Source organism: Prosopis cineraria, unplaced genomic scaffold (assembly GCF_029017545.1).
Source record: "Prosopis cineraria cultivar Desert tree isolate PC_DT_omini unplaced genomic scaffold, ASM2901754v1 PC3, whole genome shotgun sequence".
Classification (NCBI taxonomy): Eukaryota; Viridiplantae; Streptophyta; class Magnoliopsida; order Fabales; family Fabaceae; genus Prosopis; species Prosopis cineraria.
Genome location: NW_026555334.1, coordinates 32,043,667 through 32,060,505, shown reverse-complemented (window position 1 = coordinate 32,060,505; position 16,839 = coordinate 32,043,667). Strand labels below are relative to the sequence as shown.

The following is a 16,839-nucleotide window of genomic DNA, read 5'->3' as shown; positions in this document are numbered from 1 at the left end:
GTAAAATCACATGTTTCATGCAAATACATACCTAACACTGTTATCATATAAAAGCGTTAATGGAATTCCCATCCCAATTTTCTAAATAGTCTGGCTGCGTATACAACTCACAATTTTGAGTCATGAATATCATCAACAAATCAATCTTCCACTAGTTTTTTTCCTCGGGGGTTAAAGCCACCAATCATTGAGAATCTTCTCTAGAATATATCTGTCCTCCCATAAAGTGATAAAGACATTTTTCCCCAACTCAATCTTCATTCAAATCCATTAATCCAATGCACCAATTATAAAAAAGTTGTCGAGTAAACTCATAGGCAGCTCTCCAGTGGAAGAGTTTCCTCTCTCGTCCCTCCGCAACAATATTTTCTCTGCTCCTTTTTTCCTAGTAGTTATCTCCAAGTATACTTCAAACTAATCTTAATCTTCAAAACTAAAATGAAAATGTAAAGCATCTCGTGCATATCTCTGCATCATCATATGGTCATGGCCACCACAGTTTATAACTGCTCCTACGGTGAATCCAGCAAAGACATGTACTTTCTCTGTGTTGGTCATCTATAATGTCTTGTAGACTCATAGAATACGTGGCTGCTCTCTCTATGTCTCGTGAATCAACGGGACTCTAACTGTATCAATCAACATCTTTAATACCAACTAAAGAACAAACTTTTAACTAAATTGTTCACAATATGAGTCTCTTTATACCTTCATCATTGGATGTTTGGTTGAAGGAAATCGAACCTACGTTCACTGCTTTCTAGGTTACAGTTGATTGGTTTTTGCATGATTGAAATAAATGACCTCTTTTGAGTAAGTCTATATAAGCAATGTTTCATTTGATTTTCTAGTCATAAACATCAAAAAAGAGACTAACAAAGAACAGAAAGGAAAGGAGGGACACGAGAGCACACTTGAGTAGTGAACAAGGCTACATTCCATCACCTTACACTTTGAAGCATAATCATAGACAGAATCAATCAAAAAAGAATCCACAAGAATGCCTTGGTTCCTCGTAATTATGTTTCTTAGTCTCACATTTAATGGTGTTTCAGAGGCCGTGAAGCATACATCTGCTGCTCTTGTAGTTAGTACTGTCTACTATGACACATGTTTTCAAAGGGATTTCCTAATGAGCAACCACTTCATTTCAGGTAGCATCATCTAAATCACTTTCTTTACTTGAGCCTTCTCATTTTTGAAATTCGATGCTAATTTTATGATTTTGCATCCTTGAGGACAAGGGTATCAGTCGCTATGGAATGCAAAGATAGGAATTCAAAACCAAAATTTAAGAAAGAAGCAAAGACAGACGAGCATGGGGAATTCAAAGTGCAGCTTCCTTTCTCAGTGAGTAAACACATGAAGAGAATCAAGGGATGTACAGTGACACTTGTGAGTAGCAGCAAGCCATATTATGCAACGGCTTTAACAACAACCTCTTCTTTGCTTCATCTCAAATCGAGAAAGCAAGGTGAGCGCGTATTCTTGGCTGGATTTTTCTCATTCAAGCCTCTTAAATAGCCAAATCTCTGTAACTAGAAACTAAGAATTCATAGTTTCAAACAAGTTAGTTTCTTCAAAACTCCATTTCCTCTAAATGTAGATCCAACATTTCCACCTCCGGTTTAGGATCCACTGACATGAGGTGTTCTTCTTCCTTCTCTTCCTCAAGTGCTAAAGCTTCCTCCTCTGCTACCCTTTCAAGAATTCCATGGCTATTGCCAATCCTATGAGGCAGAGGAAAATCTTTAGCCAAACTTCAGTTGTCAGATTGGAATGTTGCTCGACCAGACACTTTCCCTTTGCCTTCAAACATACTTCTAACACCACCAATTATCCCAAACCTTAACCTTAATCCTTTTCAGCCATCTCCTCTGATTTTGAATCTACTTAGCACACTAACATTTACTCCTAATCCCCCATCTGCATCGGGTTTAACTCCATCTCTAACAATAGTTTTACCGTTTTATTTCCCTTCATTTTTGCATCCACCTATCATCCTTGATAAACCTCCAGCTGCTTCTTCTTCTTCTTCCTCTTCTCCTTCTCCTTCTCCTTCTCCTCCTTGATGAGATAGAATCTACCTTTGTGTATTTTTATAATAATTACAAGATAGAATTATTTACTTTCGTCTGCAAATGCACTTGGTATCATAAAGATGGATGTACACCATCTAGAGGTTAACTATCATTAGAGAGTTGAGATATTGATATTGTACTAATACCTAAATAATAATAGTGATTTCAAGGAAGAGGTCGTCAATTTATAGCCTAGCTCTATTTCAAATTCTTTCTATTTTCGTAATTTGTACTGGATTATCCTTCCAATACCATATCAATTCATCATTCATGTACTCTCAACTAGTCACCTAATTAATGTAAATGACAAAATAAAGAAATGTGAGTACTTATCCATTCTTATAGAGTCTATTGCTTTAATGGTAAGAACTTGACCTAAACTGATAATACGAAAGAAGTGTTATTAATCAACTAACGATGATAAATTAGGTCATCGTATTATAAATCCTGGCTTCAAATGCCGACTAAATTTGACCAGAATTAATAAAAATAGTATTGTTAATTAACTAATGATAAATCAGTTCAACATATTATAAATCGTTACTTAAAAAATAAATCAGTTTAATGTATTATAAATCATAACATGATGAATTAAAATTTAAATTTTTATAAAAAAAATTTTCTTACATTTTGTGATTAATAAGCACTCGCCTCTAATAAGAAAATACATGTAAAAAACAAAAAAAAATCATTACTTAACAAATATTCCCAACAATTCATTTAATTTTATACAATATTTTATATAAGTCTTGTTTAATTCAAACTTTGTTATATGTTTAGAAACTATATCTTTATTTTATTCATTAATTCTTTAAAAATTAGTTTGTTAAAAATTTAATAGTTATTATTAAGAGTATTTATATAAATCATTTAATGAGATTACAATTTAAAAGATATATTTTTTAAAAATTAAAAGTTCAAGTAACTTTTAAAAAAAATCATAGATGAAGTTATTGATTAGTACTATTAACTATTAAGCTTTTGACTTGAATATTGTATGTTATATTCTCACAATTCAGCTGCACTGTTTGTGGATAGTGATGGGTATGATTTTATTTAATCTCTTTAATTTTCATTATAAGACACTTCTTATTGATAGTCTTTAATACAACATGTTTGATGGAATATTAATTATATTTTTTAATATTATCTCTATTTAAATTCATTTACCATGGTTTTTTACATTTGGATATCCCTCTTGTACATAAGAGGGCTTCGTATGCAATGTTTGCCACGATCATGGAAAAGACTCAAAAAAGGCTCTCTAGCTAGAAGGGCAAATTCTTGAATACAGTGTGCAGAGCAACATTGATTTGATTTGTCCTTTTTGCATTACCATCTTATCATATGCAAACTATGCTTCTCCCGAAGAAGCTTCTAAATGAACTGGAAAAGGAAAGTTGTAGATTTTTATGGGGTGAAGATGAGGAAACTGGGAAGATTCATCTTATTTCATGGAAAAAATCTGACTAGATACAAAAAAGAGGGAACCAAGGAGGATTGGGAATCAAGGCTCTAAGAAGACAACATGAGGCCTTGCTAATGAAATTGTGTTGGAATTTGGTTAGCAATGAAGAAGCTCATTGGGTTCATGTCCTAAAAGCGAAGTACAAATGTGGAAATGATAATATACCTGAAGAGTCCAAAAGCAGAAACTCATGTCTTACTTGGAGAGGAATATGTGATATATGGAATAGGTTCAAGGAAGGTATTGGTAAGATTAAGACTCTGTTATTTTACTGTCAAGTATGCATATGATTTGCTATCTGTAGGTACTAGAAGGAATTCAAATAGCATTTGGAAAATGATTTAGGGATGGCCTATAGCTAAAAAAAATAAAATCTTTCATATGGTTATTTGCACAAGGACTAGCACACAGCATGAAACTAAGACAAAGAAGCGGCCTAGCAATAGATCAAAACTTCCTATTTCACTGTGCTACCTTAAAAACTCTATGCGTTTGATTCAAGGCTGTCTGCATGCCACAAAAAGATGGAGAACTGTAGTTCGTGAAGATCTTTTCAACATCTTTACTAATCTCATTAGGGTAGAGAGGATCAGATGGAACCTCACACATAAAGCAGGATGTAGTTTTACAAAGAAGGTGAATTGGGGTACTTTGTTTGGTTATATGTGCTTGGATATTTGGGTTGATAGATGTTGTAAAGCTTTTGATGACAACATGGAGGAATACAACCACACAACCCTGACTACTTTCTTTAGAGCTTGCTCAAATGCTGATCTCATTAGAATAGCACCCTTTTTATCTTATGATAGTAAGTTTATCAAGATCAAATCTCAAACAAATCTAAATGCGATATAGCTTGAGGTAGATGGATCTGTGAAACCTAATGGTAGTTCTAGTTGTGAAAGGGTCATTTGGGATACAAATGGGAATTGGATTAGAGCCTTTGGTTGTAAGTTTATTAACTTAACTCCTATGGTTGCAAAAATTCTTGCGATTATCCATGGTCTTCATTTATGCTGGGATCTAGATTTCAAGGAAATTAATATGTACAATGATTGTATTAATGAAATCCAGGTCCTCATTCATTGCTACAATAACAATCACCCATTCATGGATGTTATTGATGATGATAGATTTCTTCTCTATAGGAATTGGAATGTAACTGTTAATTATTGTGGTAGGGATTGTAATTATTTTGCTAATATGCTAGCAAGATTGTCTCATAGCTTAGCGACTAAGTTGTGCACTTATGATCTTCTCCCACCTACTACTTAGGAAGTGGTGGCAGATAATAAGGATTATTATGATAACTCTTTTGATTTGTAATCCATTTTGTTTAATTTAGACATTTCTTCCATTAAAAAAATTCATTCATTGTGAAAGAGAGTTTACTATAATGCAAATTTTAAATTTTTTTATTTAGATATTGGTAAAATTAAAAGTTTATTCTTTTTTAGACAAAGTTAATGACTTAATTACTTCTCATTAATTTCATGGAGATAGTAAAAAGTAACTTATAATAAAAAGATAGTAGCTCATAATTCAACTAAAGTAAGTATGACTAGTATAACATCCCAAATTAAATTTAATAGTTAACTAGTATGTGGCCCCAATGTACGGGATGTGAAAAAAATAACAATTAAAAAATTTAAAATTTAAAATGTTATTAAGTGAAAGTAACTTTTTTGCTAATATCTAAATAACTTTTATATATATATATATATATATATATATATATTACAAACATGCTTCAATTGTTGTATGTTCTTTGGTGCTATTTTACTCTCATTAATTGTTTTTAGTATAACCTACACAAGAGTGAGGAAACTCTAGCATTTAAAACTTAACAAATAATATAAATAACTTTTTCAAGAGAAAAAGTCCTAACTTTATTGATGCTTAAAAATAAAATGTGTTGTTCTATATTTTAATGCATGAAATAGCTTACAATTTAAAAAAATATGGGCAAATTAATTTTTCCATGACCATTGTATGACATGGAAATGGTTGGCATAAAACAGGGAAGAACATCATTATAAATATGTTATAATAAGAAATATTGTTTACACATGCTAGTGACAAACCATAGACAAAGAAAATGTTTGAATCCTAAACTTTGTTGGTAAAAAGCAAAAGAATCTTAAACTTTAAATTCCTAGAAACAAAGAAATATTAGTAGAAACACTAAAACATGAAAACATAGAAACACATATTGCTAATCCACTAGCTCCATCTGAATTTTCTTTTAGCATTGCTAGAAATATTAGTAGTGACAAGTGCATGCTCATTTTCTTCAAATGAGATGTTTAGTCTATGCTTGTCACTTGATAATAAGCTTTAAGAACTAACACCTTCAAATTCAATCTGCAAAAACTCCCAAGTGCCACACATTTTAAAGAGGAGTAGAGGACATTGTGGAGCAAGTAACATGCACGTGTAGAAGAGATTAGTAAGTAGGAAATGGTGTTGTTGGTTCATATCCAAAGTAATGTGTTATTAATTCATGAGAACATACACCATTAGCACACAGGATGAGGTGTAGTGTAATTAAGAAATAAAGCATCAAAAGAATAATTTAATCTAGATGTAGTGAACCAAATATTCATAATTTAAAAGAAAAGATTGATAAGAACATTGAACAAATACTATTATGAATTCTATAAATAGAAAATATTTATATTTATCACAAAGTATGATGAAATAGCCTCCCTGACAAAGGATAACTTGAACAACAATTTCTTACCTACAAATTTTGTAAATATATATGTCTGTATGTATGTATATATATATGGATATGAACTCTAGAGGCATGTTGACATTTTAGTTGCTATAAAAAAAATAATTTATACTCATTTTTAATGTGGCCCAATACAATGTCTCATTAAAAATTGAAAGCTATATAATTATTTAAAGAACCAAATCCCTTTTAACTCAAGTAACATTACATTTCATCAAGCTAAAGATTTTATGATAAAAAACAACCAAATTACAATCTATCTCATATGCATCAATGAGGTGGCAATGAACCTTGAATCTAAAGGAAAGGAAATGACAAACATTGAAATGTAGTTATGAAAAACATAATTACAAATAGTTTGATGATCTTGAAGGAATGGATAAGACAGACAATATTTAAAGATGAATTCAAAAAGGGACAATAAAGGAGAAACATATTTCTAATATAAAAAAAATTCCATTTCTTTATTTTCCCTTTTGGTGAAATGTGCAAATTTTTTTATTTGTTTTCTATCTTAAAAACTAGAATACAAAGCTAAAAAAAACACTTAAATAACACATAAACAAAATAATCCCATAAACAAAGTTTGTAAAAATGATGATTCTAGTCCATATCTTTAAACTCTTAATTAAAAGGACAAAAATAAAATCAAAGAACAAGCAAGACTCACATTCATGTGACATAGAACTTGCACACTTTCTCCATTATCTTCAACTCCAGCTTTAGTGCATCAACAATAATTATAGTTAGGAAATTTTTCGTATAGATTTCAAAGCGGTATGGTTGAAATTCACAATAAATTTTACAAATTAGTGTCTTTAGTTTATGTTTTGTGGTAGGAGGAGATCTCAAAATAAACTTTACTTGTAGAGAAAATCAAAGTCATTGAGAGTCAAAAACAAATCATGTTTAGTGAAATGAGAGAGAATTTTGAGAATTCAAATAGACAATTTTACCTTCCAACATATAAAAGATGGCTAGTCTCTATCTTTGATCCTAGAAAGGAAGGCTTGCAGCCTTCAAATTGCAAGAGTTACAAAGGAAATGCGGTAATTATAAATTTATAATTCATACAATATTAAATAAAATAGTAATAACTGACCCATTTAACAGCTCATTTTGCAACCACCCGATCCCATGTCACTACAATACCCACATTTGACAAGTTAATGTTAATATAAAAAATTAAAATTCAACTTTAAATTTAAAACATGGCTTGACAAATTGAAATAATATAGAGATATTTAGAGGTGGGGTAGTTTTATATTTATTTTAAATTATGAGTAATTAAAATTAAAAGTATACTAATATTTTGAAAATAAAAATTTTAAATTATGAATTTTTCATAAAATTTTCCAAAATTTTTAAACACACAAATTTTTAAAATTGAAATTTAAAATTATGGGTAAGAAGTTGGTCAGTTTGGATAGTGGAGAGATCTTTGGAGATGAGGAGCATACACATAATTTCATTATTATTTTACATTAGAAATTTAAAATTATAAATAAATAAATTAATAAAAGTTGAGATAATGTAGAGATATTTGGGGTAAGGTAGTTTTCTTTATATTTAACAATAAAAATAAGCAAAGTAAAATTACATCAGGGACAATGTTATTTTGAGAATGCTTTTTATGGTGCAACTAGCATTTTTAAAATTTAAATTTAAATTTAATCGTAATTTCACAAAGTGTTTAAAGTTACAATCTCAAATTTTATAAAATTCTAAAAACCAAAAATATTTAAAATTATACATAAAATTTGTGAAGTTTAGATAGTGGAGAGATTTTTGGAGACGAGGAAGGTATAAATAATTTTCTTATCCTTTTAAAATTAGAATTAGAAATTTGAGATTGTAAATAAGTATGTTAATAAGAGGTTAGAATAATGTAGAGACATTTCAAGGAAGTAGTTTTATTTATATTTAAAAATTTTAAAATAAATATATCAATCAAAATTGTATTAGGAGCACATGTATGGTGCTGTTTGCGATTCTACTTATACATATATATAATTTGGTTAATAAATATTTTAAAAAATATTAAAGGTAAGTAAATTTAGGAGATAATTATTGAACTAATTTAAGATAAAATTTTATGTTATGATTCTTAAAAAAATATAATTATTACTATTACTATTATTATTGTTATTAAAATAAAAGGAGAAGGAATAAAAAATAATAAACAAATAAAAGAGCGGCAACGGATTCCTATCCGTACGTGCGGGCATATAACAAAAAAATAGAGAAATGAAGGAGGAAACGGGTGTGGGACCCATGTTTTTCCTTTAATGGACGCCCCTCCACTTTCCTTCTCATTTTCCCTTCGTGCGAACAGACAGAGCACAGGTTCGCCGGCGATAGAGAGCTAATTTTTAAAATTAAAGCTTTGTAATAAAATATTTTAAATGTAATTTTAAGATTTTTAAAATCATATCTTAAAGATTTTTCTTAATCATCCTTTCTCTTTAGTATTTAATTTTGCGATAGTGAAAAATTTAAAATTTAAAAGATAAATAAATTTATGATGAATAAATATGATAGTCGAAGTTGTTAATAGCGTAATAATATTCTAGAGTATAAATTTGTTATTGAAATTTGAATTTGAGGCTTATAAGTTTGAATTTGAATTTGATGGGATTTTTGTTAAATTTGAAAATATATATTAATTTATTGAGATTTAGATAATTATTTGGGATGAGAAACAAATTATTATGTTTATAGAATGATGATTCTAGACTCAAGACTAATTTTTAATTATTTTTATGTGAGAATTTATGAAATAAAAAGAAAAATTTTGATAATAGAAATTAGTTTAGATGTTAATTTTAGCTTATTTGTATTTATTGATAACTAAAAGAGAAGTTAAAAAATTTTCTTGAGGGTACTAATTCTAGATTTGTATTAATAATAGGATTAGGAATTATGTTATATTCTCTATTTTTATTATTAGGGTTATTTTATTACTTTTTAATAGTTAAAACTAATATTTACAAATAATATATTACTTGTAGATTGTGTTGTTAGTGAAGATTGTGATAGAAGAGAATTGTAAGGAATAATTTATTAAAAAAGCCACGAGATAACCATACTTTTAATTTATGATTAGTGTTACTTCATGTTATTTGTATGATTATTGAGAAAATTTATGAATTGTCATTAGGCAATTATTTTGTTATGTTTATGAAAAAATTATGGAATATGTATTTTAAATTTTTTTTGCCAAGTGGGATGTTATGTTATGGTATTTTTGAAAATAAAAAAATTATGAAGATTATAATATATAATTGTACAATGTTGATGTGAAATAGTTTTATTTTTGTGGGGGGTGTTGAGAGACTTATTGTTATTGTATTTTTGTGCTACACGGTACGCGTCTATTGAAAGCCTAATAGGTGATTTATAAGGGCACGAGCTAATTTATCTTTGGTCAGGTAATTTAGTATTAAGTGAAGGTTACGTCTCGAGGTTAATGAAGGGAGATAAAGATGATTGTTTGTCATGCATTATAACATTTCTTGTATTTTCGTTGAAATTATATTATTGTTGTTTCCCCATTTAGCAAGTACACATTTAATTATTTGTGTACAACATTATGAATTAGCATTAATTACTGAGAATCTTGAATCTCATTATGTGATTAACAATTTTTAGAAGAAGAGCCATGAGTAAAGTGTGGAGCAGTTCCTGAGGTTAGTAGCATAGATTTACTGTCTCCTTTAAATATTTTGATTTATTATTTTTAATATATTATATTTTCAATGTGAGGACTTTTGTCCATTGACAATTATATAAATTTAATGATATAATCATGTTTTTCACACTGTTTATGCTTTTGGTACACTTTAGATAACTGTAACCTTAATGTTTGATTTATTTTGGATGATTTGAAATGGCATGATTATTGGGCTATATAATTGACTTGTTTTGAAAATTAATTGAATTATCTATTTTGATTGTGGGTTTATGATTTGCGCTTATAGAGAGCATAAGGTTAGAAAAATGTGATTTTGGCTTAATGGCGTGTAGGAGGTTAAAATTTTTTTGAGGTGTTGAATTGTGCAAACTTAAACCAATTATGAAATGCTTTTATGTTAGATTTATTGATATAAAATGTGTTGGATAGCTGTAACCCAACTATGATAACAAATGTATAATAGCAGTATTAAAAATTATTTTGTGTTATTTGGCAAACTTGGTAGGTGGTTTTAAGATCTTAAAATACATAACTATTTTTATTTTTTCTATTCTATTGGGTTTATTATATTCTCAATTTTAAAGAATTTTTTGTACCTTTCACACTTATTTTATTTTAAATTACTTGGGATATCAAATTTTAGAAATGACAATTTAAGAAATTTAAACTTTATTTATTATAATAATATTTATTTATCTAGCATAATTTTTCTACCATGAAAGTTATGTTAAAAGGAAAAATATTTTAAAAGACTATGTTTTATTATTTTTTATTATGGTAGTGTTTTAGGTTATATATATTTTAAATGTGTGTGTGTGTGATTAGTTGGCTTTTATTTATTATATTTTTTTTATTGTGGTTGAATTAATTGTTTTGAAAAGTTTAAGGTGTTACAACCAGGTCCTTCAAATTTGAAAATAGAAATTTGACCCTTTCAAGCAGCTGGATTACTTCTTTAAAAATTTTGCATTTAAATAATATATGTGCTACTTGTTGCCCCTACTAAATATTAATTAATTAAAAATTAATTATATAATATTATTTAACAGAATAATTGATGCCATCTCCTCTTGATAATTAAATAATCGTATCATTTCGTTGACCGGCATCAATTTTATTAGTCATGATATTAATATAGAAATATCTTACCACATAAATCAATAATTAAATATTTTTTAAATTAAGCGATAAAAATATTATTCTCAAGTCGCAACGGATTTGGAGACCTGACAGCTCTGCATTTACCCAATAATCACGAAATAATTTTGTTTAATAAATAAAAGAGGGAGCATGAAACAAACAGGAAAGGTTGGCCGGAAAAAAAAACAAATAGAAAAGTACTCTATATAATATATAAAGCAAGACTTATATATTTATCATTATATATTTAATATATTTTTATCTAATTAAATTAAGACATGTAAATTTTAATATATTAAGAATATTAATAATAATAATTTATTATAAAATAAATAATCTATAATAAATTTGCATATCTTGATTTAAGGCTCATTTGTTTAATATTAAAAATTAAGTGATGTTTAGGTAGTTTAGAGATTTTATAAAAAGAGATTTATTTTATAGAAATTTTATGAAAAGTAGACATTATTTTATATTTAGTTATCATAGTAAAAAAATAATTATTAATTAGTTATTTTTAAAATTTCATGATATCTTTCTTGATTTTTGTTTTATAAAATAATTTATTACTATATTATTTTAAAATTTTATAATATTTTTGTATATCCTGCTCTTTTAAAACACTCTCTCATCTATCACATTAAATTATTTTTAAAATCTACTCAAAGTAGCTTCTTAAAATAATCAAATATGCTTTTTTTTTTCAGGTTCTGATTATTTTTAAAAATTTTAAAAAATATCATAAAAACTTACAAAATATTTTTTTGAAAAATAACTGATTTTTTTATCAAAAAGCCAAAACAAATAAGCTCTTAATTGAAAACAAATACCTTAAAAAGTTAGTTTTTCCTGATATATAACTGCTCAGTGGGCTGCATTATAACATCATGATGTAAAAAATTACAAATGAATAATTTATATAGGCTTACTTTTTCAACGTTTAAGTATATCATTATATACACCATACAGAATGTAGCAATAATAAAATTCACATGGTGGCGCGATGTGCTAGGTTTTTTGTCCTTTTGGTAAAAACTATGGGTGCATAATTTGTTGACTCCCCATCTATTGAATGTGTATGGCGGACAGATAGGCAATAACAACTGTCAACTAACAAGGTTGGCCAAAAAGATAAATAAAGAAGGCAGAAAATAAAAAGAAGAATTACAATGAAATACATATAAAAAACTAATTACTTGCAAGTTGTTCTTTATAAATACTGATATATATATATATATATATATATATAAATTTGATTTATAAAGAGACTAAAAATGATTAACTTTTTATTTGATATTTAATTATAATTCTTCAATGATAAAAACCTGAAAAAGAGTGGGACCCGTCTTTCATCTTCACTTGCGAGTAAATAGTAAACACCTCACTTTGGACTAATAAAGACGGCAGACGAAGACGAAAAATGCAAGGGAAGCCAAGGATGGAGTTTCCTACAGAGACATGGGGTGCTTCCTTCAACACCGATTTCAGCTTGCAGGTTGCTTACACAGTTCTCCTTCACCAACTTGAAAAGGGTTCCAACTTCGTGTGTTCTCCACTGTCTCTCCATATCATACTCGGCCTTATTGCTTCTGGATCCACCGGCAATACCTTGCTTCAGTTACTTTCTCTTCTGGGATTACAGCGTCGCCATGATTTGCATGTATTACCTTCCCAAATTATGTCCGCAATACGCCTGCTTGAGAGGAATCAAAGTCTCTCCAGAGGTCCTCTATTGTCCTTCGCCAATGGAGCTTGGGTGGAACAGTCTTTTGGTTTGAAGTCTTCCTTCGATCAGCTTGTTAAACAAGTTTACAAAAGCCATGTCAAATCAGTTGACTTTATCACCAAGGTACCCACAAATTCATATATATCAGTTAGCAGAAATCACAGGGGAAAATAATTAACGAAGCTTCCTCATTTTGTGTTATATATATATATATATATATTCCTGGCTTATTCCAGTACTTTAATATTCCTGCCTTCTGTGAGTGGAATTGATATGACACATTTTAGTTTGCTTCCAATGACAATTTGTCTCCACTGGTTAACTTTTTCCCCTAATTTTCCTCTTCTGGACATATAACTCTAGGCTGATCAAGTAAGAGATGAAGTGAACGCGTGGGCTGAAAATGCAACCAATGGACTGATAAAAGAGCTTCTTCCGTCAGCAAATTCCGTGAACAAGTACACCAAACTAGTTCTTGTGAATGCGCTATATTTCAAAGGAGCATGGGAGAACAAATTTGATCCATCCTTGACTGAAACTAAAAGTTTCCATCTTCTCAATGGGCATAATGTACAAGTTCCCTTCATGACCACCATGAGACTTGACGAATATTACTACAGATCCTTTGAGAATGTTACGGTGCTCAAGATTCCATACCACAGTGGTGATGACAAACCACTGAAGTTCGCCATGTATTTCTTTCTTCCACATGAGAACAATGGCTTGCCAAATTTAGTTCACTCTTTAAAATCAAATCCCAGATTCTTAAATCAAGATTTTGGACTACAAAGAGAGAAGATTTCTGAATTTTGGATCCCCGATTCAAATTCTCTTCCGAATTCGAAGCCAAAGAGAGCATGCAATTCTTGGGGCTGACGTTACCTTTCAAGCCTGGGGAGTTAACAGAAGTGTCAGATTCAATACGGAGTCGCGATCTTTTTGTTTCGAAGATTTTTCACAAGGCCTTTATTGAAGTCAATGAAGAAGGAACAGAAGCATCAGCTTGCACAGCTCCTATGTTTGAGGCTCAATGTCTCAGACTCCACATACCAAGGTTTGTGGCCGACCATCCCTTCATGTTCATGATAAGGGAAGAGACTTCTAGGGCTGTGTTCTTCGTTGGAGCAGTGCTGAACCCACTCTTGGCTTCTTGATGTTGTGATAATTCATATAGTCTTTTTTACCATGGTGTGATACTTCAATTTATAATGCCCGGCCCTGATGAAATAATTCAGTAATTCTAATGGTGTGTGCGTGAAAGATTTGTGGCATTTTTGCCATGTATGCGCTTGAATAATGGTTTTAACTTGTAAGTCTTGTTTGAAAGATGTATCATATCTTATTATTATTATTATTATTATTATTATTATTATTATTATTTTGGTTTTTCTTTATGTACGCATCAGAACGCCTATCCAATGAACTACGGGGCTTGGATTATTAACTAGCTAAGTTAATCTAGTTTATCAAAAGTTGAGTTCCAGTCCGGGATATGCGACTGCGAATAATTAAATTCCCATGGAAAGCCATGCCACCGGATTAGGTACCTTCAGTAAAGAAGGATTAATAATTCTGTTGACTTCAAGCGCGGTTGAATGGGCTCAATCGACCAGAACTCAGCCAGGTAAGCACGGCCAAGTCTTTCACAATGGGTTGACTGTTGACAAAAATTAGAATACATTTAAAATAATATCTACCCCAAGCCTATTACTCTTGTACTATTAATTAATAATTATTAATAACTAAATAATAAATCATGCATCATCATCTAAGCGAGTAATTATTATTTTTTTTAACAAGCTAAGGGAATAATTAGTTGGTCATGGGTTATAGGAAGGAAAAAACTTATATATTTAGCCTTACATATTTCATGTACTTGTTTTCAATTAAATTAAGACATGTGTATTTATTATAAATCATTTATTGTGTAATAAATTCTTGTTATTAATATTATTAATATATTAAAATTCACATGTCTTGATTTAATTGGATAAAAATATATTAAATATATATGGATAAGTATATAAGTCTTACCCTTATAGGCAGTACTATTACTCTCTTCTCTAAAATATAAGTCATTTGTAATTTTTTAATGTGTAATTAATAAGGTTTTTTTTAAATTATCCTAAATGGATGAATCATCCAACCTTTCACCTTTAAATGAGACATCTCATCAAAAAAGAGAGTATATAAAAAGATGATATTAATTAATTTGTTAGAGGTGTAATTTGATTAAAAATGTTTTATATTTTTTATCTGATGAAGTATATTATATTATTATATTTAAATATTGATGAAGATCATCTTCTTGATAAATGTGATTTGTGTAAGTGTTAATTGTCAATCATCTTGTTGACTGTCCTGGATGTTATTTTTATTTTATTTTTTAGATAAAAGGATGTTATTTACATTAATTACTAGTTTCTATTAATGAAACTAATGTGAAAATACGATACAAGCTAGTATATTGTAAATGCAATGACAGTTATGAATATTACAAGGATAATGAATGTCCATCTTCATCACCTCTTCATTTTCATCTTCATTTTCATCTTCTCCTATAAAACTCCCACCATCATAGAAGTTGATTACCCTTTATTTGCTTTCATCCTTTGTGTAATTTTTGATATGTAAGACCATATCTATAAATAGGGCAAATAATTTGTATTGAAGGACACCATAATCCATAAGAAATTCTCTCATTCTCTTGTCTCCATTTCTTCTCTCAATATCCTTATTTTCTAGTTGCTTAATTTTATAACATGTTATCAGCACAAGAACTCTGGTAATCTACAGATTTTGTAGTAAGGTTTCTCATTGCAAGAATGAGTATTCATCCGATTGGTACCAACAACAATAATAGAGAAATGTGTCTCGTTGATAGTACAACAACTCATACAATACTCAAAAATAAAAAATATTTTTCTTTTTTGGTAATGCAAGAAGCCAATATTCAAACTATATTTGAAAGTATAAAGATGATTGATGGCTCTAAAAGAGCTATATATTATTGTCTGGAGGAACTAAATTACACATTGATGGTGCATTTTATTATACTAAGTCTAGCAGAAATTTATTGAGTTTTAAGAATATTCACGAAAATGGATACCATATTGAGATAGCAAATGAAGAAAATAAATAATATCTTATTATCACGAATTTAATTTCTGGTAAAAAGTGCACACTAGAAAAATTACCTACATTTTCCTCTGGCTCATATTACACATTTATTAATACAATTGAAATATATGCTATTTTAAACCATAAGTTTACAAATGGTAATAACTTCAATGTTTGGCATGACCGGTTAGGCCATCCCGGGTCAATTATGATGTGAAAGATAATCAAAAAATCATGTGGACATTCATTGAAAGGTCAGCAGATTCCACAATCTTATGATTTTTCATGTGTTATATGTTCTAAAGGAAAGTTAATTATTCAACCATCACCAACAAAAATAGAAAGTGAGTCTCTCACAATTCTAGAATGCATACAAAGTGATATTTATGGGCCTATACACCATCATGCGGACCATTTAAGTACTTTATGATTTTAATTGATGCATCAACCAAATGATCACATGTTTACTTGTTATCTTCTCATAACTTGCTGTTTGTGAGATTGCTTGCTCAACCAATTAGATTAAGAGCACACTTTCCTGATTATCCTATTAAGAAAATACATTTAGATAATTTTGGTGAATTTACTTTACGAGCTTTTAATGAATGTTGCATATCTCTTGGAATTGATATTGAACATCTTGTATTACATGTTCATACACAAATAGACTTACAAAATCATTGATTAAACGCTTACAATTGATTGCACAACCATTACTTATATAACAGAATCTCCCAATTCCTACTTGGGGGCATGCAATTTTACATGCAGCATCATTAATTCGTATCAAGCCAACAAGTTATCTTAAGAGCTTCCTTTTTAGAATTGGTTTTTGGTCAGAAACTTAATATTTTTCATCTAAAAATTTTTGGA

The 16,839-nt window shown here is 29.3% G+C and overlaps 2 pseudogenes; both read left to right on the top strand.

Annotated features, from left to right (window-relative positions):
• The first annotated feature begins 1,000 nt into the window (after positions 1 to 1,000).
• LOC129305520 (uncharacterized) lies at positions 1,001 to 1,755 on the top strand (annotated as a pseudogene).
• Positions 1,756 to 12,534: 10,779 nt separating this feature from the next.
• On the top strand, positions 12,535 to 14,215 carry LOC129307178 (serpin-ZXA-like; annotated as a pseudogene).
• The last annotated feature ends 2,624 nt before the right edge of the window (positions 14,216 to 16,839 follow it).